At 39.6% G+C, this 21955-nt stretch overlaps 1 protein-coding gene across 8 annotated transcripts in view; it reads right to left on the reverse strand.

The window, feature by feature from the left end:
• Positions 1 to 21955, reverse strand: part of LOC123020566 (chloride channel protein C-like) — a 297824-nt gene that overhangs the window by 100667 nt on the left and 175202 nt on the right. For 7 of the 8 annotated variants that reach the window (XR_006414134.1, XR_006414135.1, XR_006414133.1 and 4 more), the window contains one exon: positions 1245 to 3553. The gene's annotated coding sequence lies outside the window, so the exon portion shown is untranslated. Of the gene's footprint in view, positions 1 to 1244; positions 3554 to 21955 lie in introns of those variants that run through there. The other variant, XR_006414127.1, reaches the window with a different exon arrangement.

A 21955-nucleotide genomic window follows, 5' to 3' on the forward strand; every position in this document is an offset into this window, starting at 1 on the left:
AGCAAAGGAATTGAAAATAATACTGCCAATATACAAATCTATGGTACAATTGCATTTATAGAACTGTATAGTTCTGGTCCAAAAGGAGAAGGGGACGGCAGAGGATGAGGTGGCTAGATGGAGTCACTGGGGCAGTGGGTGTGGGCATGGGTGGACTCTGAGGGATGGTGGGAGACAGGAGAGCCTGGAGGGATGTTGTCCATGGTATTATGATGGGCCAGGCATGACTTTGCGACTAAACAACAATAGTTCTGGTCACCACACCTCTAAGAGGGTATGCTAGAGCAGAAAAGATTATGGGCAACCATAATCAAGTGCCTGGATCAGCTCCCATAGGAAGAATTGTAACAACATTGGGGACTTTTAACTTTGAAAAAAAGGCAAGTAATTGAATAGAAGAAGTGACTAAGGAAATGCCCCCCTCTTCATAATACTGGAACCTGGATCCATCCAATGATGTTAAATGGTAGGAGATTTAGACAAAAGGAAGTACTTCTTCACACAGCACCTAGCTAAATTGAATACAAGTGGAAGGATGCTGAGGCATTCATGTCTTACTTGTGACTTCCCATAAGCATCTGGTTGAACACTGGGCATAGAATGCTGTACTAGATGGTTCTTTGACCTGATCTAGCATGGTTATAGCCATGTTCTACTTGTTTCCAGAAATTTAAGTATTTCCTCACTAAGTCCAGGTTCACAGACTTGAAAACTGCTTGGTTTTTACTGTCTATAGGTGGAGAATAGAAAAACATAATGCCGATAATGAACTGTCAGAGAAGAATTGGGCAAAATGCTCAGAAAAGGACAGCCAATGCTAAGTAACCATAAAACAATGCATCTAAAAAGCCAAGAAGCAGCAGAGTGCAGAAAATAAGTGACCATTGTAGGAAATGGGTATAATAGCAATAGGTCTAGATTTTGGGCTCTTTGGAGTGCCTATCTTCTACCACTGTGGCAAATCTTACAGAACCTTCTCTTATTTTTATGCAATTAACTAAGGTCAATATTGTTGCAGCTGTTTTTTCATCCCCAAAAGAGATACCTCACAAAATTAACCCACATGCTTTGTTATGCATTTAGCAGGATCATATAAGGATAGTCATTATGACTTCTATTGTGAGCAACAGTAGACACTTAACAGGAACTTCTGATAGCTATATCCACAATAACCCTTTATAGTTCCTTGAACCAAAGATAGAAAATTTAATAAATTATTGTACTTGGCTTGCAATCCTATATACTGTTTTCTGAGAATATGTCTCATAATTTCCCATTGAAATAACAGATACTTTTGCAATGCACTATTTTAACCTAACCTTAAGCCCAGCAATATCTGTTACTAAATTGGACATGAATACACAAATTAAACTATTTGCAATAGTTGTACAGTGTCCAATGATATGCTTTTGACACCTGCAGATGAATGACATCTAATCTGCATCAATAATATTAGGTAATACAGCAAAGTTACAAAACATCCGGTTGGTTCAGTCTAGAGCTTTTGTGATCTTACACAAAAGAAGTTAAAAATATTAGAGGCTGTTGATGATGTGCCAGACTTGGGTGGCTATATTTACTGGCCTGCAATTTACAAAAGCTGCTTCTCTGCAAGGGTTTTTTGTTTTTGTTTTGCTTTTTTTTAAGGAAAAATATTGTGAATCTATCAACATCAACTCTGTTAAGGAAACAAATTATTTGAGTTATCCTATCAACACTGAGAATGTTTTCATGACAAGAAAATAAATTATCAAGACTCAAGTTACCATTTAAATAAGTGGTTTGAACCTCAGGGTTCATGATAAAGCTATAAAACTATATTTAAGAAAGAAAACAAAGTAAGCATTCAGATGTTGAAGTAATGGGAATTGAAGCTACATTTTCAATTCATGATTCAATAGGTCAATGACACATCAGAAATGTTGCTCATATTTGGTTCGCCCCATCTGCACTCTGCACCTGGGCAGTTGAAGGCACTGTACTTATACAGTCTGAACTGTTAGTCCATCTGGTTTCTGTACTGTATTGTACTGTTCTTCCTCAGACTGATACAGTCTGGCATGGGATAGTTCTTCACACAATAGCACTAGCAGAATCACAGCTACATGATTTAGATGAATGTACATCATGGGTTAGTAAACAGGCCCTTGTGGGGGCCAAAGACAGCCCTCTGGTTTCCTTCAAATGACCATGTTGCCTCCCCAGCCCAACCTCTTTCCTCTAGCCATTGATCTTTTGGTGATTTCCTAGTTTTTGTGCAGTATTTTCTCCATGCTAAAATGACTCTGCTAAGGCTCAATGACTGGTAGTAAGAGCTTTAAGTTATAATATGCTGGGGGGCAGGGTATATTTTGGGCCCCATCCTTTTTGCTTCTGCCCCCAGTCCCTTTGTCTTTTGTCCCACCCACACTGGAATTCAGCCCAAGAGTCTCTCCAAAATTGAATTCAGCCTTCAGCCTGAAAAAGCTTCCCTACCTCTGATTAAGAAGAACAGTAGGCCAATTCAAGCATCTGTCAGGATTATCATAAATGAGAGCTAACAGGCTGGAAATGGAAAGACCTGGATTCAAATCCTAATGCAACCATGAAGTTTATCCAATGTGCATTATATCATTATCTATCAGCCTAAGCTACTTCACAGGATTCTGATAAAGTTGGAAGACAACCATGAACATTATCCTGAGCTCATTCAAGAAAAAGGAGACAGAATAATAAGCAAACAGAACTGAAGTCCAACATACATTCAGTAAGGCATCATGCATTACATGATGCACTTCCTTGTAATCTTACCACAGACTATCAATGTTAATGAACACCAGAGTACAAGAAACAGAATTGCAATCTAAACCCATCTTTAGAAATATTCGAGCTAGAGGTTTCTTTTCACCCCCAGTTCTGGTGACTCAAACTGGGTATTTACATGTCTAATAATCACCAGCCACAGTCTTAACATTCCTTGCTTAGGCACTTGGCAAGAGGCCTCATTTTTCATATTCTTAGTATCCAGCAGTTCTTGAGTAAGAGTTTTACCATGTTAAATACTTCAGAGAAATCTGACCATTAATTTGTAAAGCTAAATATGGACTTTGGAACCTAGCTTTAAACATTTAATGTTGACAATTTAGACCTAAATCCACCAGTCACAGACTTCTCTGTTAAATCTTGGTAGCTGCAATTTTATTGATCACTGAAGATTGATGGATCTCCACACTAGTTTTTTGATTAACTCATTCCTCAAGGTACTTAATTAGTCAAAGAAACACATTGTGCAAAGTACTGTTTACACAGAGCTGTTGAAGCCTTCTCAATCAATTAGACATACCTTCTGGGTTGTATTCTCAGACGGCTAAGCCAGTACCACTCTTTTTCTTTTTCCTTTTTCAGCCTGAGGGCCAGGAATCTATTTTCTGGTCACCCCTCTGAAACCACAGGAGATCTTGTAAATACCATGACCCTTCACACTGGGACCTGATATATCATGTGCGGACTGTTCTGAGGATCTGGAGAGGAATTTCTTCAGCACAGAGGGATGCTTGACCAGTAACGTGACCTCCTGTAAAGACAATAAGAAGCAGCTCTCTTTTACAGACTGAAAAGCCTTCTCCCTTTCAAAGGCATTTGAAGGTGCAGTCTTGTTCTCCTTAAGTACTACAGATTGATGCTCTTAACTGTACATTATTGATTATACCAAAACACCCCCATGCTGTTCACTTTGTCTTACTTAATGAGCAGACACACCAAGGAGAGTTAGGAGAACTTTCCATCCAAAGATGTCTCCTGAATATCCTAGGTGATTGCACTAAATACAGATCTGAATCTTTTTACTGCATTTATTTTATGTGGAATTGTGCCCACAGTGGAATTAAGAGGCTAAAAGGTCAGTATATAGTACCAGCTTTTGGAACATGAAAGTCTGAATTAGCTGAAAACTCATAATAGCATGATAACACTGCTGTGGTTTTCCTTTTCCAAGAAGCTAACAAGCATCACTGCCATTACTCAAGCTGCTCTATTGGCCATATAGGGTTGCACAATTTAATAGGAAAGTTCATAATTCAGTCCATACCTGTGACCCTATCGTGTCCTATTCTGCTTAGGCTACTATGCATGGCTACACTGGAACAGCAACAATAGCAGACCAGTCCCTACTGACATAACCAGTGTGCCTCACTTCTGCAGCTTAATACTGGCAGAATCCACCTGCCACCAAGAAACTTGGTGAATATTAAAAGTCTCAGAGCAGATCTAGTCTTCACTAAGCTACTTGAACAAATAACGTGCAATGTTGTACCCTCCTTAGGATAAATTTTAAATTTAAAAATTTTAAATGTGGGGAGGGGAAGCAGCTATTGCCTAAATGTCTGTGTGTAAGATTGTGCATCAGTGTTAGCAAATATCTTTTCTCAAATGCTGATAAAACATAATGTGGGCATTAGTGACAATATTCAACATTTTTTTCATTATTTGTGATGGTTTTAAGAGTAAATATAGTCATTTTCAAAATCCTGAGCAAAAATACTATATATGTTTTGATGTGTGGACACACATTGATATGTACATTTCCTTAACTCTCAGACAAACTTGTGTTCCCCTTGAATTTATCCAATGCATCCAGAAAATTTATACAATTTTCCCTGTTCCTAAACCCCAAACATTAACTTGGCATATGTTCAATATTCTTTGTAAGCACTGTCTGGCACTGGATAGAACTCATAATGGATAAAACAGCTGAATGTAAAGCAAAACCAGATTAACAAATCATGCTTTAAGTACTGAAGCTCAAGAACTTCCTAATTTCTGTTAAATGTCTCTTCTTTCCATTACTATGTGAAAGAATTCAGTAATGCAGAGCTTCAACCAAAGGTGCATCATAAAGGCTTAGATGCAGCAGTCCTGCTCACACTGTGATACATTGGGAAAGTTATATACAAAAGACTTACTTTTAAAAAGTGCCCAGAACTACATTGCTTAAAAAAATCATCTAGCCCTTTCAGCACATACCTTTTCCTAACTAAACAGTGTAAGATTTGCTACTTGTGTCTCCGTGTATCCATTCAGTTTGCTTGCTTTTAACCTTAAGATATTCAAATTTCTCATACTGCTTCCTACAAGTAAAGTACCAACAGCACTAAATATTTCTATAGGAAAGGACTGAGGAAAGGTCCAGGTTTGCCCTATGTTAAAGTTCTTGAAATGAACTGTTAAATCTATGCCTCTCTGAATCAAAGCAAGCAAATATATGCTACTGTGCAAGCAGGAAAATTACAAAAGGGAATATTTTCTGCATCTATTTTAATAAAAGTGAATAGATCCACCAGTAACAGAAGATGATGAGAACAGAGGAAACTAACTTATTCTGATCAAGAGCAGTGATCCAGATCATAGAATCACAGAACAGTAGAGTTGGAAGAGCCCAAGAAAACCATTGGGTCCAGCCCACTGCTTAGTGCAGGACACCAAGTCAAACCATCCTTCTCAGATGGCTGACCAGTGGCACTTTGATTGCCTCTAATGTGGGAGAGCCCACAACATCCCTAGGAAATTGGTTGCATTGCCATACTGCTCTAACAGTCAGAAAAATTGTCTCCTGATGTTCAGCTAGAATTTGACTTCCTGTAACTTAAGCTCTTTATTCCCTGTCCTGCACTCTGGGATGACGGAGAAGAAACCCTGGCCTTCCTCTGTGTGACAGCCTTTCAGGTACTCATACTTGTAAAGTGCTATCTCTTCTCCCCTCAGTCTTCTCTTTTTGAGGCTAAACATGCCCAGTTCTTTCAATCTCTCTTCACATGCTTTTGTTTCTAGTCTGCAAATCATCATCATTTCATTATAATTTTGAAATTCAATTGCTGCCCAACCCATGGCAGCTAGGATAGCAGTTACCTATGTAGTCTAGTCTATCTAGTCTAGCCTATCCCAGAGTACCTATCCTTTCTTCCATCAAACAAATATGGTGTGTAGTGACCTGACACCCACAGGAAGCCCATGTATTGGTTCAAGCCTGTTGCAGCGACACCAAAACTGTTTACCGGCACACCACCAAGAGTAAAACAAACCTAGTCTCTTCAGCCCCCAACTTCTTATAGTTCCCTGAGAACAGCTGGCCAAAGATCCAACTGGAGCATCTAGCATTGGGCACCAGTACATCCTCTTTGTGTCCTTTTCAGAGCAAACTAGGTTATGGGGTTTTCTCAGCCTGTGGTGTGCATCCAGGTTGCTAAATAACATAGTCCACACCCTCGTGAACAACTTCCTTTCACTCCCAAAGCAAAGAGAAGATGTGAGAAAGGTAAGAGGGCTCCACAAATATGGAGACCATTAGCTAAGGAACCAAGGGATTGGTACTAGAGAAAACAGACAGACAGCAGCATAGTGGTGAGAAGGAAGTGATCACATTCAAGGAAGTGGACGAAGGCATCCTGTGCAGTAGTTACACGAAATCTAAAGTGAGCACTGAAGGAAGGCAATGGGTGACTGAATTTGTCTGAATTAACTGGCAACTTCTTTGGCTAAGCCTGTCCATTGTAAATAACAAAGATTTTAAAGACAGATGCTTAATAACTCTCATATTTAGTACCTCTTGTTCACAGAGGCACAAATTACAGACCAAATTAAAAAATAAAGGTCTATGGCACAATGGTATTCGTCTGCTAGATGCTAATGTGAATGGCAGTTCATTTTACAAGACTGTGACATTCCTTTCACTGGGGGCTAATGCTAGTGAGGTTCCCAATAATTGTGCCCCAGATTTCCTGCTTCTCAGCTAGTATCTTCTTTCAGTCTACACAAAAAGACAAGTGAGTTTTCAGATAGGAATTCTTGAGCAGCCAGAGACCTGCACCTTTCATGAATTAATCCTGGGCTCTTAAGATGCATGGTTCTGTTTAATGTGGAACATCTGACAGTAGGGTCTGCATATCTCTTTGTTCACATGTCAAGTATTAAAAGGAAGTGCTGTGTAATCAGTTTAATCAGGTTGGAGGGGGAAGGAAATCAGTACACCCATTTACAAACAAAATCCCAGACTCTGTGGGTACAGTCCCATGAAGCAAGTTTGGATATCCTATAAATCTATTTAGTTTATATTGAATGGCTTAATCCTGTTTGGCTGACTATACAGGGCAATGAAAGAATAGGCATGGCTTTACACCAAATCCCAAAACCTGTTCTTTGCAAATTGTGTTTTTTTCCCCTTAAACTTCAAAAGGCAATTGCAGATGGTTAGGTAATAGCTAAGTTATGTTGCTATATGTTGCTATTAATTATGCCTCTGCAAAGTTGATGTCTAACCGTGAAAGTTGAAAAAAATGCTGCATTCAGTTACACATACAGCAATCCCCTTGAAATCAATAGGATGCATGCTCAGATAACTGTATGCAAAATTGCAGCTGTAACTTTATAACAAACCATGTTTTCAGGTTAATAATATTATATCTTACTCATGGGATAATACTTCATATATTAATCCTGTTTCTTCCTTTTCTTTAAGTTCAGCCACAATTCAAAGAAATATAATACACAAATAGGAACATCTAATTGGACAAACATCTCCCAAACCATTGTTAGTTATACCACTGTGTTCATATATAAACTATCAGTAAGAATAAGCGTTTATGGTTCTCATTATTTATTTATTTATTTATACGTACATACATACATGTATTTATAGGCCACCTGTAACTGCAGAGACCTTCCTAGGCATTCTGTATAGCTATAATTTCTATTCGTGCATATAAATTTATGTGTCTTATGTTTTTATATTTAGATATCCCACCTTGCAAACAAAAACTTTCCTAAAGAAGCTAGGAAATGAAGTATGTATAACTGACTGGGGATGCTGGGATTGAATTGGAGAGACATTCACTAACCCATAAGGCTCACCTGGGCTAGTCACTCTCTCACAGTGTTGTGAGGAAAAATGAAGGCAATGACATCCTTGTACGCTGCCCCAAGATTTCAAGGGAAGGTAGAATTGAAATGTCAAAAATAACTAAACTTCTGAAAATATGGCCAATTCCACTTTGTAGGAATGAGCAATGAAATTAAGGACATGATTATCCCTAGATTTGTTTGGGTGCTACACCTGAACATGAATGATCAACAGTGAAGCCACACATCTGAGCTTCATCCCCAGAATCCTTGCCTCTACTTCTCCTGGCATCCCCCACCTTATCCATACCACTTGAGCGCAAGTGGAACCCAACTGGGAACCCTACATTATCAGAGCTCCCAACTGTGCAAACGTTTCTACCTGTATTCAAATAAATATTAGCAGAAGCACCCTTCAGACCTTCCTGCTTAACATGGGGAAGGTCAGAAACACTGTAGATAGGACTACCATACATTGGGATATAGGTGGTAGTGTCAGCACTCATGGCCCATGCTTCCTATATGGGCAGTTATTTCCTGTTCAGGCATAATGCCTGAACTCAGGCTAGTATGTGATTATTCCTTAGCAGTACCTTTATTTCTCATCAACCCACACTAATTATATTATAGAACAGAGTTATGTTCTGTATATGCATGCCAAAGGAACAAACCTGCCAATGTTGAAAGTAAATAAGAGTGACTGTTCCATGTTATTTACATTAAGTTATAATTAGGTGGGGGACCTGTGACTAAAGCTCTTAACATTCAAATTTGGCTAAATCTATGATCAGCAATTTGATCCTTTCTCTGAATTATGCTCATCATACCAAAATATCTGCCACTATATTCTGGAATGGCATCAAAGTAACTAAAAGTATTGAGATGTTGTTGCTGAATACTGTAAATTAAGCATTGTTCCACATCTACTGTGGACACTGTGGAAATAAACTGTCGATTTTACCCATGGACATTTAGCATATGAGACAAAAGTGTTGTGTCCATGTGTTTGAGACTAAGAGCTGGAAACAGGAAAAAGTCATCACTTCTCAATTCTGCTGCCTGAAAGAACTGCTCAATATAGTTTCATCATAAGACAAAACTTGGTTAAGCAAAACTTCCTTTTAATGTTCTGCATCTGCAGAAAGAGATATGCAGATGTTCTTGCTGGCTCAACGTGCTGATGTGCCTAACACTTCCACTTCTTGAAAGTCACATGGTGCAGAGCTGAAGAAGGATTTGATGAAGTAGTAACAGATTTGGTCAATTCCTTGTCTTAATTCCCTGGGGTAGATTTTCAAAGGCCCAAGTAAAATTCAGCATGCCTTGCCATTCCTTAAAAGCTCTCTCACCAAAATTTTAAGCAAACTAAACTTCTATTTTACCTACTGACCTATACCCATGTATATCTAATATATCTTTTTCTCTCTCATACAAAGCAATTAATATCGAAGGCATTTTAAGAACCGTAAATCTTGGCTTATTTTCCCTGAGGGAGCTATGGTGTATGGATGTACTCATGTAATTCTCACCTCCCATGTGCAACACAACCAAAGTACTACAACAATGAAAATCAAAAAAGCCCAGTCATTCCAACAGCAATATCTGGAACTCATCTTAACTGTTCTTATGGCACAGGAGCTGTTGAGCAACAGTGCTTTGTCAAAGCAAGCATTACACAATAATTGAGCTCCATACAAAGTAACATACTTGCCTAGAAGATATCCTGTTTTCTCATTTAATGGAAAGAAACTGGCTTATTTCCAGAAATGGACTGGTTGGTACAGTGCAGAAAACACTCACTGGACTTTTTCCCATATGCCTTGAACTTCTCAGACAGCAAGAGAAAAGCTCCACACTTTTCAGCCTGTGATATCTGTGCGGCAATTGATGCTTATGTACAAATTCAGCTGAAGGGCATTCACATTTATCCTTTTCTACTTTCTTGCTGTACATTAATTTTTGTTGAACATTAAAACACAATGATGCACTTACATCATTCATACTGGTTCAGTTCCAGGAATCACTCAAAAATGGTTTGGCCCAATGTTGGAATTGTCGGACTCTCTTCATTATGCCATACCAAAGTATGGTGAAAAGACATTTAGGTTGTAACCCTATGACCTATATGGTTACCAGACAAGTGAGGGTCCTAGCTCCGAGATTGGAACTGAGGCCTCAGACTCATAGCATCCTCCCACCAAGCTCACAGCCTTTGCAGAAACAGCCATGCAACCTGCTGCTCCAGACTTATAAAACCAACTCCACAAACAGATTTCAATGGGTATTCCAGGGAATAAGGAGAAGAGGTGTTAAGAAGGAGCAGTTCAGTCAAAATTAACCTTTCAAGTGTTTTATAGGGTGGAGCATGAAGATGATCTTTTCTTCTACCCTTCATTGGGATGCCTGTAATCCTTCAAGTTTAGTGGATTACAGGAGCCACACTGGATTGAGCTACCCAAATTTGCCATATTGATCCTAACATTAAGGAATCTTTTCAATACTTGTATACAGAAAGCAGATTTAAATGACAGACCAACAATAGACTGAATTTTGACTTGCTCCATTACTGACCACTGACCAACCAAGAGAATAAAATGTGGGATACAGTGTTGGCTCCTGAGGAACTGGAAAGCAGTGATATTTTTTGTGCAGGGGCTCTGAAAGCATAAAACTGAAGAACATCCTGCCAAGTGTAAAAAGAGCTTGAAAAGAGAGGTGAGATAATGAAGCAAGGTTGGCAAAGTACATTCAATTATCCTCATAGTCTTGAATCTTTAAAGTTCTTGATAATCTGTCAAGAACTGGTACCCAAACCTAGTTCATCCACTGAGCTGCCACACATGATGGATGAAAATACATTACTGTTGCAAATGTCTCTGCAAACTGGCATTATTCATCCAGTTTTCCATCTTTCTCTTTAAAAACAAAGGCCACGTTTACACTAGCATTTTGTATTTAACACAGTGTTTACTACAACAAACTAGAGTTGCATTGCCCCTGATAGTAAGAGCTTTAAAATAATTTTAGAAGAATAGATTAGTGAGTTGTTAAGTCCTTAATTAAATCATTGTCTAGAAATACTTTTTTTGGTTTGCATTCAGCAGTGGGGAAAAATAGCAACCCAGAAAATTATCTCTAGCATTCACATCCGCTCATTTCCCCTTCACTCAAGCTATTCTTCCAATCCCACACATTATGCAGCAGTGACAATTTTGGGAGAACAAAATGATAGAAGTTGCATTTGCATTAATTTTATCACAATATTTACAAAAATATCTTAACATTCTGTATCACTGTGCTGCTTCTCACACAAAGGGCCAAACCACGATTTGACACTACGGAAACAAGCCTTGAGCTCTCATGCTTTCACCTCACAATCCCTTCTGCACTCGTACACCCACCCTTCATTTATGTACTCAATTACAAAAATATGGTTTGTTTAATCCAAATCAGGAAACTATGATTTACTTGCCCCCTAGCCCATGTTAACAGAGCCATGGTTTCTGTATTCAGGGAAAAGTAGCTAATTGGAATGTGAACAGGAAGGAGAGAACATATAAGAACAGTGCCAAACTATGATTTGGTGTTACACCTGAACCAAGTCATTGGGCAGTTGCAAGACTGCCACAGCCCACTGTTATTTATTTAAGCTATGGTGGATTGCTCCATGCGCCACCTATCCTTTTGACTATTCAAGTCAATGACTCACCTTAGCAGGCAAACCTCACAAGGAGTAGCCAACAGCTGTATAACCCTAAAGCAGCCCATGGTTGTTTAACCTTTACATAAACCACACTTGCCAGGCTTGTGTTATGCTATAAGCCACAGCAACCATCTGCCACAGTTTCATTATTGCAAATGACAAATGCCACATGCCATTTCAGCCATTGTGTGAACCCTGTCACTGAGTTTTCCTGGGCATATTATGAGAACTATAAGAAAGCATGAAACTGAATCAAGCCAAATGAACTAAAGCAAAAGGCAGTAACACATGGCTTTCTACAGAAAACATCTCCTGTACTGCAGTGTGGAATATCCTGATCTAATCAAGAGCCATAGTTGATCAGGCAAAGAAGTTGAATCAAACAGTATTCAGGTAGGAGTATTCAAAAAGAAATCAGCAAATACTCATATATTGCACCAAAAGGATAATCAAACATTAACTTTGATTAGGATATTTCTTCTTAAACACACCCTAGAAATTGTTTTCAGTGAACACATTTTTGTCCCTTCAGCCTCAGAAATTTTAGCTTTCCATTCCCACTTATCCTCTGTGATGAAGAGGTCTGAGTGTTGTTCTGAGCGGGAAAAGATCAGACTGCTGGATACGGACAAGAAAGGGAATGTGGTTTCCTGAAACATTTCCAGAAACGACATGGGAAAATAACTCTTGAAAGAAATGTGGAACTGGAAACACTTCCTTTTGGACCAGCATTTCCACAGCATTCTTAGTTGGGCCAAATGTAATAACAGTTGTGCTATTATTGTTGCAAAGAGGGTGGGTGTGGAGGGGGAGAAGTAATTCATGCAACAAGCAGCTGTAATTTCTGGGGCTACAAACCATGTCTACTATGAGGCATGGTATTTATGTGGTTTAACATGCAAGTCTGCATTTAAAGAAAGAGAGGTTTTCTCACATCCTAACAAAAGCTATCAGAAGTCACTTTTCCAGGAATGCTTTGGGTAGCAAGAATCTGAACTTGAAAACATGCCTTCATTGTTTTTTTTTTCTTTTAAGACTGCTTATCTCCATTTTTCAGAGCAACATTGAGTACATTTCCTCATCATTTTCTGATGTATTCCTGTTAATGGAGCTGCAGCTGACTGTTACAGTGCAATTGTGTGTCTATCTACTTAGAAGTGAGTCCCATTGTATTCAATGAAGTTTACTCCTAGGTAAACACAACAGGAATGCAGCCTTAGCTGCTGCATCTGTATGGCCCTGAGCACACAATTAGCAGAGCAATGTGACTTTCAGCATAGATTCTTGAGAATCTGTTTTCTTTTTGAAACAAGACCAAGGTTTTATAACAATCGTGATTACAGAGATGTGTATTTTTAGAAAGTCAGAAGGCTCAGGGGAATCCTAGGTTCAGAGGACAGAACTTGCAGCACAGTTCCCATTCCTTTACTTTCCACAACCATCTCTACCCTGTCACTGACATTAAAATGGGATACCCACACACTTAAAAATCCTGCATCTGGAACTGGACATAGTAATCAGCCTAGTAAACGGTTCAGTGCTTTGCTAGTTCCTCTCAATCGGTGCACAGAATAATAAAAGTATTTTGTGCACATATTGAGATGAGAATAAGAGGCACAGATTAAGCAAATAAAAAGGTAAGTGAGCCAATATTGTAGAGTGTTGGAAGAAAACAGGCTTGAAGCTTGCTCAGGGCCAAACGAGATGATTGTGATTGGTTTTACAGACATCGATACTAGCCAGGGGAAAACAGGTCTGGAGCCAGAAGAAGGGGAACTGGACAGAGACCAGTACAGCATGTAGTTTGGTCCTTGGTCATGAAGTTCACAGTTTCATCCTAAATTATCTCAAAGGACCCTTGTGGAGATGTCATCATAAGATAATCCCTTGTTTATTCCTCAGATCTTCCCAAAGAGGAAGGAAGGATACAAATGTGAAAAATAGACATCAACCCTGCCTACCAGGTTATAGTTACTTCAGATGGCCCTTTCTAGGTGCCTTCATCTTCTGAAGTTAGGCAGATCTCATCCAGAAAAAAGGCCTTTTCCATGGTAGTGCCATCCTTTCACAGACACGTGCACTCTTCTGCCTTCTTTAGGCACCAGGCACATTCCAAGTTGCTCCCTCATGCATTTTAATAATTGAGACCTTTTAAAGTTTCTTTCTCCTTCATGGATCACTGCCTTGTCATGGCAAAGGGGCTTGCATAGCTGAATGAAGCTATGAGCTATGCCATGCAGGGCCACCCAAGATGGACAGGTCATAGCAGAGAGCTCTGACAAAACATGATCCACTGAAGAAGGAAATGGCAACCCACTCCAGTACCATTGCCATGAAAACCCCATGGACAGTACCAAATGGCAAAAAGATATGATGCCAGAAGATGAGCCCCTCAGGTCGGAAGGTGTCCAATATGCTACTGGGGGAAAGCGGAGGGCTAGTACTAGTAGCGCCAGAAAGAATGAAGCAACTGCGTCAAAGCCGAAAGGACACTCAGTTTCAGATGTATCTGGTGGTGAAAGGAGAGTCCAATGCTGTAAAGATCTATACTCCATAGGAACCTGGAACGTAAGATCCATGAATCAAGACAAGCTGGATGTGGTCAAACAAGAGATGACAAGACTGAGCATCGACATCTTAGGAATCAGTGAACTAAAATGGACAGGAATGGGTGAATTTAATTCAGATGACCATGAGGTGTACTACTGAGGGCAAGAATCCCTCAGAAGAAATGGAGTAGCCTTCATAGTCAATAAAAGAGTAGGAAAAGCAGTACTGGGATACAATCTCCAAAATAACAGAATGATCTCAGTTCGAATCCAAGGCAAACCATTCAACATCACAATAGTCCAACTCTATGCCCCAACCACTGGTGCTGAAGAGGCTGAAGCTGACCAGTTCTATGAAGGCCTACAACACCTTCTAGAATTAACACCCAAAAATGATGTCCTTATCATCATGGGGGATTGGAATGCTAAAGTAGGAAGCCAAAAGATAACCGGAATAGCAGGCAAGTTTGGCCTTGGAGTACAAAATGAAGCAGGACACAGGCTGGTAGAATTTTGTCAGGAGAATACGATGGTGATAGCAAACACTCTTTTCCAACAACCCAAGAGACGACTCTACACATGGACATCACCAGATGGTCAACACAGAAATCAGATTGACTATGTGCTGTGCAGCCAAAGTTGGAGAAGTTCTATACAGTCAGTAAAAACGAGACCAGGAGCTGACTGTGGCTCAGATCATGAGCTTCTCATTGCAAAATTTAGGCTTAAATTGAAGAAAGTAGGGAAAAGCACTAGGCCACTCAGGTATGACCTAAATCATATCCCTGATGAATATACAGTAGAGGTGACAAATAGATTTCAGGAATTAGATCTGATAGACAGAGTGCCTGAAGAACTATGGACGGAGATTCACAACATTGTACAAGAGGTAGGAACTAAAACCATCCCAAAGAAAAAGAAATACAAGAAAGCAAAATAGTTGTCTGAGGAAGCTTTACAAATAGCTGAGGAAAGAAGGGAAGCGAAAGGCAAGGGAGAAAGAGAAAGATACACCCAACTGAATGCAGAATTCCAGAGAATAGCTAGAAGAGATAAGAATGCCTTCTTCAATTAACAGTGCAAAGAAATAGAAGAAAACAATAGAATAGGGAGGACCAGAGATCTCTTCAAGAAAATTGGAAATATGAAGGGAACGTTTCATGAAAAGATAGGCATGATAAAGGACCAAAATGGCAGGGACCTAACAGAGGCAAAAGAGATTAAGAAGAGATGGCAAGATCACACAGAGGGACTGTACAAGAAAGAGCTTAACATCCCTGATAACCATGATGGGGTTGTCACTGACCTCGAGCCAGACATCCTGGAATGTGAAGTCAAATGGGCCTTAGGAAGTCTGAGCAACAACAAAGCTAGTGGAGGTGACAGTATTCCAGCTGAGCTATTCAGAATCTTAAAAGATGATGCAGTAAAGGTGCTGCACTCAATATTCCAGCAAATTTGGAAAACTCAACAGTGGCCACAGGAGTGGAAAAGGTCAGTTTACATTAAGATCCCAAAGAACGGTAATGCCAAAGAATGTTCAAACTACCGCACCATTGCACTCATTTCACATGCTAGCAAAGTTCTGCTCAAAATCCTACAAGCTAGGCTCCAGCAGTATATGGACCGAGAACTACCAGAAGTACAGGCAGGATTTCGAAGAGGGAGAGGAACAAGTGATCAAATTGCCAACATATGCTGGATCATGGTGAAAGCTAGGGAGTTCCAGAAAAACATCTACTTCTGCTTCATTGACTATGCTAAAGCCTCTAATTGTGTGGATCACAACAAATTGTGGCAAGTTCTTAAAGAGATGGGAGTACCAGACCATCTTATTTGTCTTTTGAGAAACCTATACGCGGGTTAAGAAGCAACAGTGAGAACTGGACACGGAACCACTGATTGGTTCAAAATTGAGAAAGGAGTGCAGCAAGGCTGTATACTGTCACCCTGCCTATTTAACTTATATGCAGAGCACATCATGAGAAACGCAGGCCTAGATGAATCACCAGTTGGAATTAAGATTGCTGGGAGAAATATCAACAACCTCAGATATGTAGATGATACCACTCTCATGGCAGAAAGTGAAGAGGAACTCAAGAGCCTCTTGATGCGGGTAAAGGAGCAGAGCGCAAAAGTTGGCTTGAAACTCAACTTTAAGAAAACTAAGATCATGGAATCCGGTCCTCTCACTTCCTGGCAAATAGATGGGGAAGTAATGAAGGTAGTGACAGATTTTATTTTCGTGGGCTCCGAGATCACCGCAGATGGGGACTGCAGACAAGAAATTAAAAGACGCCTGCTCCTGGGGAGGAAAGCTATGGCAAAGCTAGACAGCATACTAAAAAGCAGATACATCACCCTGCCAACAAAAGTGCGTATAGTCAAGGCTATGGTTTTCCCAGTTGCAGTGTATGGCTGTGAAAGTTCCTGGGACCATAAGGAAGGCTGAGCTCTGAAGAATTGAGGCCTTTGAATTGTGGTGCTGGTGGAGACTCCTGCGAGTCCCTTGGACAGCAAGGCGATCAAACGGTCAGTCCTAGAGGAGATCAACCCTGACTGTTCTTTAGAAGGCCAGATACTGGAGATGAAACTCAAATACTTTGGCCACCTAATGAGAAGGAAGGACTCCCTGGAGAAGAGTCTAATGCTGGGAACAATGGGTGGCAAAAGAAGAAGGGGACGGCAGAGAATGAGATAGCTAGAGGGAGTCACTGAAGCAGTTGGTATGAGCTTGAGTGGACTCTGGGGGATGGTGGAGGACAGGAAGGCCTGGAGGAATGTTGTCCATGGGGTTGCGATGGGTTGGACACAACTTCACGACTAACAACAACAACAACAACAACAACAACAACAAAGTTTCTTCTACTGTTTCTGGTTTTTCTGCTCCTTAAACTTTTTTTCCTTTTTATTGCTATAGTTTTTATTATTGTTCATTCTTGTTAGTTTTATTACTTAATATTGTCTTGTAAACTATATGTAGTAAGGAAGGATTGAAAGAAATGTAGCATGAACATTGTAAGACTCAAGCTTAACTATTCTTAATAATAACTACTATTTTGATATCTAAGTAACAGATTGGCAGACAAATACTGAAAATGTCTCATGCCTGATATTATAGAGACCACCAATTTCAAGAGTGACTTTTGATTTTGTTATTTTACTTTTCTGTGCAACCAATAAATACTTCCAACTTTCCAGCAGTGCTCTTAAAGAGATTCTCTCAGTTCCACTGGCCTTTTTTTGATTAAGAGTACCAATTCAATTACAAATTGAAAAGGTCTTTATGTGTTTTGTTTTCCAAATGGGTGTACAACTAATGTTCCCATGCTCTGCTGTCTCTTTTTGGTTTGGCTTTTCTCACAGTGATTTACAACAGGAGAAATTACCTCACACTAGCAGGCAACCAAAGAATTTGGGAGATAGGAACTACAGCAGCCAACATCCTCTGTGCCTCTGACAGAAACATATACTCTGTTTCTTTATGCTAAGAATTAAAAAGAGGGTTTCCCCCCAAATGTTAAACTTGGTATATAATTTCAGCGTTTTTGTAGTGTTTTTGTACATGGTGTGTGTGTGTGTGCATGGAGCAAGGGGAGATGTTACTTGAGCAGAGTTTGTCTTTGCCATGTTACTGTTTGGGACTCACAAGAAATCCTGATAATAAGTGGCTAAATATAAACAAAGTTTAAAATGATCTTGCCACAAGCCTTAAACATTTACAGTGGTTAATGTGGAAATGATGTTGTCCCAGTAATGGTAACACAGGGTCAAAGTATGTGATTTTGTATTGTGTTTGCTTGCTGATGTAAAAGTTTTAGGAGTAGGCTGTGAAATAGTTTACTCTTCCTACAGATTCAGCAAATTTAGGAAGAAGACAGTCCTTTTACTGAACCCAAACATCTTTTGCCCAACCATTGTTTTGGTTGCTTTTCTTTATCAGCTGTTATTTTTGCCCCAGCTAGCTCTGCAGTTGTAGTTGGGAATACTGGATGGAGTATGGAGAGGTGAATAGTACATCAGTTACTACTGAAGGACCATGAAGTGGCATGCTTTTCTCCATCTTCATCCCTATCAGCTTTATTTCATGTCCATTTTTTATTTTTAGAAATGGGCCCTCCCTGATGTCCCACTCTACCAGCAGTGCTCCATGCATCTTAATATGATTATTTCTGGTTGTTTAAGCCTGGTAAATGGCAGCAGCCCTGCCTCCTCCCAGCAGCATAACTTTAATTTAAATCAGTACACTTTGTTCCATGAACTACACATAGCCATTTTAATGGGTAGGGGGAGACATCAATGGATCTCTTTGCAGCATATCTCTTGTCTCTACTACTTACTACTGTAAATAGTATGAAATTACACAAGACAGATCCTGCCTTAGCAGAGTCCAGCTTGGAGAAGGTCCAGCATCTAAAACACAGAACACAACATTCTTTCTGTTTCCTTTCTGTTTTCTACCTCATCAGCATTATCCCAGCTCCTCATCTGTGGATTCCTCTAAGGAGGGGAATCTGTCCTTCCCATAGAACTTTGTTGTAAAGTAGATTTTTCCCCATCTCAGCAAACTTCGGATTCCTCCAAGCCTGTTGATCCCTCCTTCTTGCATGTGAGTTGTACTATTTTGGCTACATAAGCAGCAGCACTCACAACTCAAATATTTGAAATAGAGACAATTATAATGATTCTGAGCCATGAGATATTGCTATAATGACTAGCTGCTGTGAAATTATGTAATTCTTTTTAATGCCACTTAAGCCAGTGGCTATAACTGCTTTTGTGATATCAATCATATGTTGTGTGAAGAATTGCTTTCTTTTGCCTGAATCTTCCACCAATCTGGGTGCTTTTGGATGTCCACAAGCTACTGTTACGAACTGTTCATTCTCCATATTTTGTGTAATTTTAGGAACTTCTAGCATGGCTCCCTTGCCCAACCAAAAATCAAAACCCATCAAATGCTTTAGCTTTTCTTCCACAAGAGAGGCTCAAACTTCCTAATCATGTTGGTTGGCCTTCTTTACAACTTTTCCAGCTCCAGTGATTTAAGCATCTCTCAGACTACCTGCCGAACCTCAACATAGTACTCCAGAGCAAACAATCTGAGGAATGGACATCATGATAAATAGTAAATCTGACAGGAAATAATAAAAGTGATGATAAAATAATAGCTGTAAAATGCATTGCTTATTGAAAAGTGCCAGTAAACTGAGAAATAACAAAGATAGGATCTGGGTGCCATTTATACCATCCTTTGTTCTGTCAAATGGAGCCAAGTCTAAAGTTCAGAAAACCATGTCAAATAACATTGTTTTCAGGCCTTCCCAGTTCCCTTTCTTACATATGAGTAATTATTTTTACAATAAGCATTTAAGACATTTTAGCTTCTGATAAGTCACCAAAATAGAATATTGTCATAGAACACATGGGAAATTTGAGTCCTGCATTGGGCAGGGGATTGGACCTGATGGCCTTCTAGGCCCCTTCCAACTGTATGATTCTATAACACATTATTGGTATCACATACATAATTAGCTAACAGGTTGTCCTTGCTTATAATAAACAAAGTAACATGAAACTGACATCCTGTAAGTGCAGTCAGATTTAGAAAATGGGTCAGCTTTTCTGAAGAATCATATAAGATTAACATAGGTGCTTATAAATGGACAAATGTCCTTGGCCATAAATAGTCAAATGAAACTCATACTTCCCATCCCCAAACCCAACATAGCAGCACTAGCTTGACCTTAACTATTTCAGACCTGATTATATTTTTAATTACTCTTTAAAATACTCAGAGAACCCAATCAATGCACAGGGTAAGAGAAAGAACCCTCAGAAGACAGCTCTTCAATAACTAGGACAATGTCTTTTGGATCAGCCAGCTAATGGAAAATTAATATCACAGACGTTGAACTTGTCTCCACATAGTTCCAAATATTCTCTGTAATTTTAGCTGAACCAACATTTTCTTGTGAACTTAAGAGCAACTGATCATACACAGATAGGGTTTTTCTACATGGGGCTTTACTTTGGCACTTTAGAAAAGTGTCTGCTTCTGAATTCTGTCCAGGATTAAGACTGGGTTCTTTAAATTTGTTTTCATGTGGGCTTTTTTTCTCTGCCTTTCTATGTGTTCCATTATGCAACCGCTAGGTGGTACTGTGATATTCTATAGTGAGATTACAGAAACACCAGGGTTTCAGGCCACCATTAATGGAAATACCAGACTTTCCTCATTAGGGAAAAAGAAAAAAAAAAAACTGTAATTGTTGCAAAGAACAGGAGAGATCCTGGAAGATTACAACACTGTGTAAAACACCATGGATGAGAAATCATGAACACCAAGCTTAAGGAGCAATTAGGAAGAAAAAGTCACAGATGCAAAATGACTTTTCCATTAAATTACTGCTACCCTGAACTTAAAAACATCTATTTGGATAAAAATCCCACAGAATCCATTGGAACATATTTCCAAGTAAATGAGCTTCATGATAAACCACTGTCCTTGAACTGCTTGCTGTTGTATAATCTCATGAATCTCAAGTCATATGGGTGAATACTCCTCTTGTTGCCATACCTGTATTACAGGGTTTTTTTAATGCCAGTATATCTAACATTCAGTCAATTGTTTTAAAATTCAGCATTATACACTATTCCAATATTAATAGATTGAAACCCTTGTCAGCTTCACTGGTAGTAGCCACTGATAGCCCCTTTCCTTCCTCCTTTCCCAGAGGATCTTGGGCAGGAGGAGGATGCAGCCATCCTGCTTGAGGGATCCTGTGGTTTGTTACTGTGTACAGAGTGCTGGGTCTTTGCTCTGATCCAGCATGACTTTTTTACATTATTTTGCTTGGGGTCTCTTCCATATGTAGGATATAGAATAGTTTCACCACAGCAATTTCTGTCCCCATGGTATATGCATTCATTGGCATGTCTGTTCTTTTACATACGAACCTCTCTATGACAGTAGGAATTTGCAAGATCTGCAAATGCATGGGGATTGAGATGTCTCTGTGCTTGGAACTGAATGGCATAAAGTATGTTGCAGACAAACAAAAGAATGCAGGAACAGAATGTGACAAAATATACATTTTGGTACAGTGATCCAAATGTCTAAACAAGTCATAGAATCGTTGAATAGTACAGTTGGAAGGAGCCAAGAGGGTCATCAGGTTCAGTGGCAACTTGAATACCTCTAGTGTGGAAGCATTTACAACTTCTCTAGGTAATTGGTTCATTGTCATACTGCTTTAGCAGCCAGGAAGTTCTTCATGATGTTTATCCAGAACCTGGTTTCTTGCAACTAGAGCCCATTTTTCTGTGTTCGGCACTTTGTATGATCTAGAAGGGATCCTGGCCTTCCTCTTTGTGACAGCCTTTCAAGTATTTGAGGAGTGATATCATATCTCTTCACTGGAGAAGGAAATGGCAACCCACTCCAGTATCTTTGCCATGAAAACCCCATGGACAGTACCAAAAGGCAAAAAGATATGACACCAGAAGATGAGCCCCTCAAGTTGGAAGGTGTCCAATATGCTACTGAGAAAGAGCGGAGGGCTAGTACTAGTAGCGCCAGAAAGAATGAAGCAACTGTGTCAAAGCCGAAAGGACATTCAGTTGCAGATGTATCTGGTGGTGAAAGGAGAGTCCAATGCTGTAAAGATCTATACTCCATAGGAACCTGGAACATAAGATCCATGAACCAAGGCAAGCTGGATGTGGTCAAACAAGAGATGACAAGACTGAGCATCGACATCTTAGGAATCAGTGAACTAAAATGGACAGGAATGGGTGAATTTAATTCAGACTACCATCAGGTATACTACTG

This window comes from Varanus komodoensis, unplaced genomic scaffold (genome assembly GCF_004798865.1).
Source record: "Varanus komodoensis strain SLA01 unplaced genomic scaffold, ASM479886v1 scaffold14_1, whole genome shotgun sequence".
Taxonomy (NCBI): domain Eukaryota; kingdom Metazoa; phylum Chordata; class Lepidosauria; order Squamata; family Varanidae; genus Varanus; species Varanus komodoensis.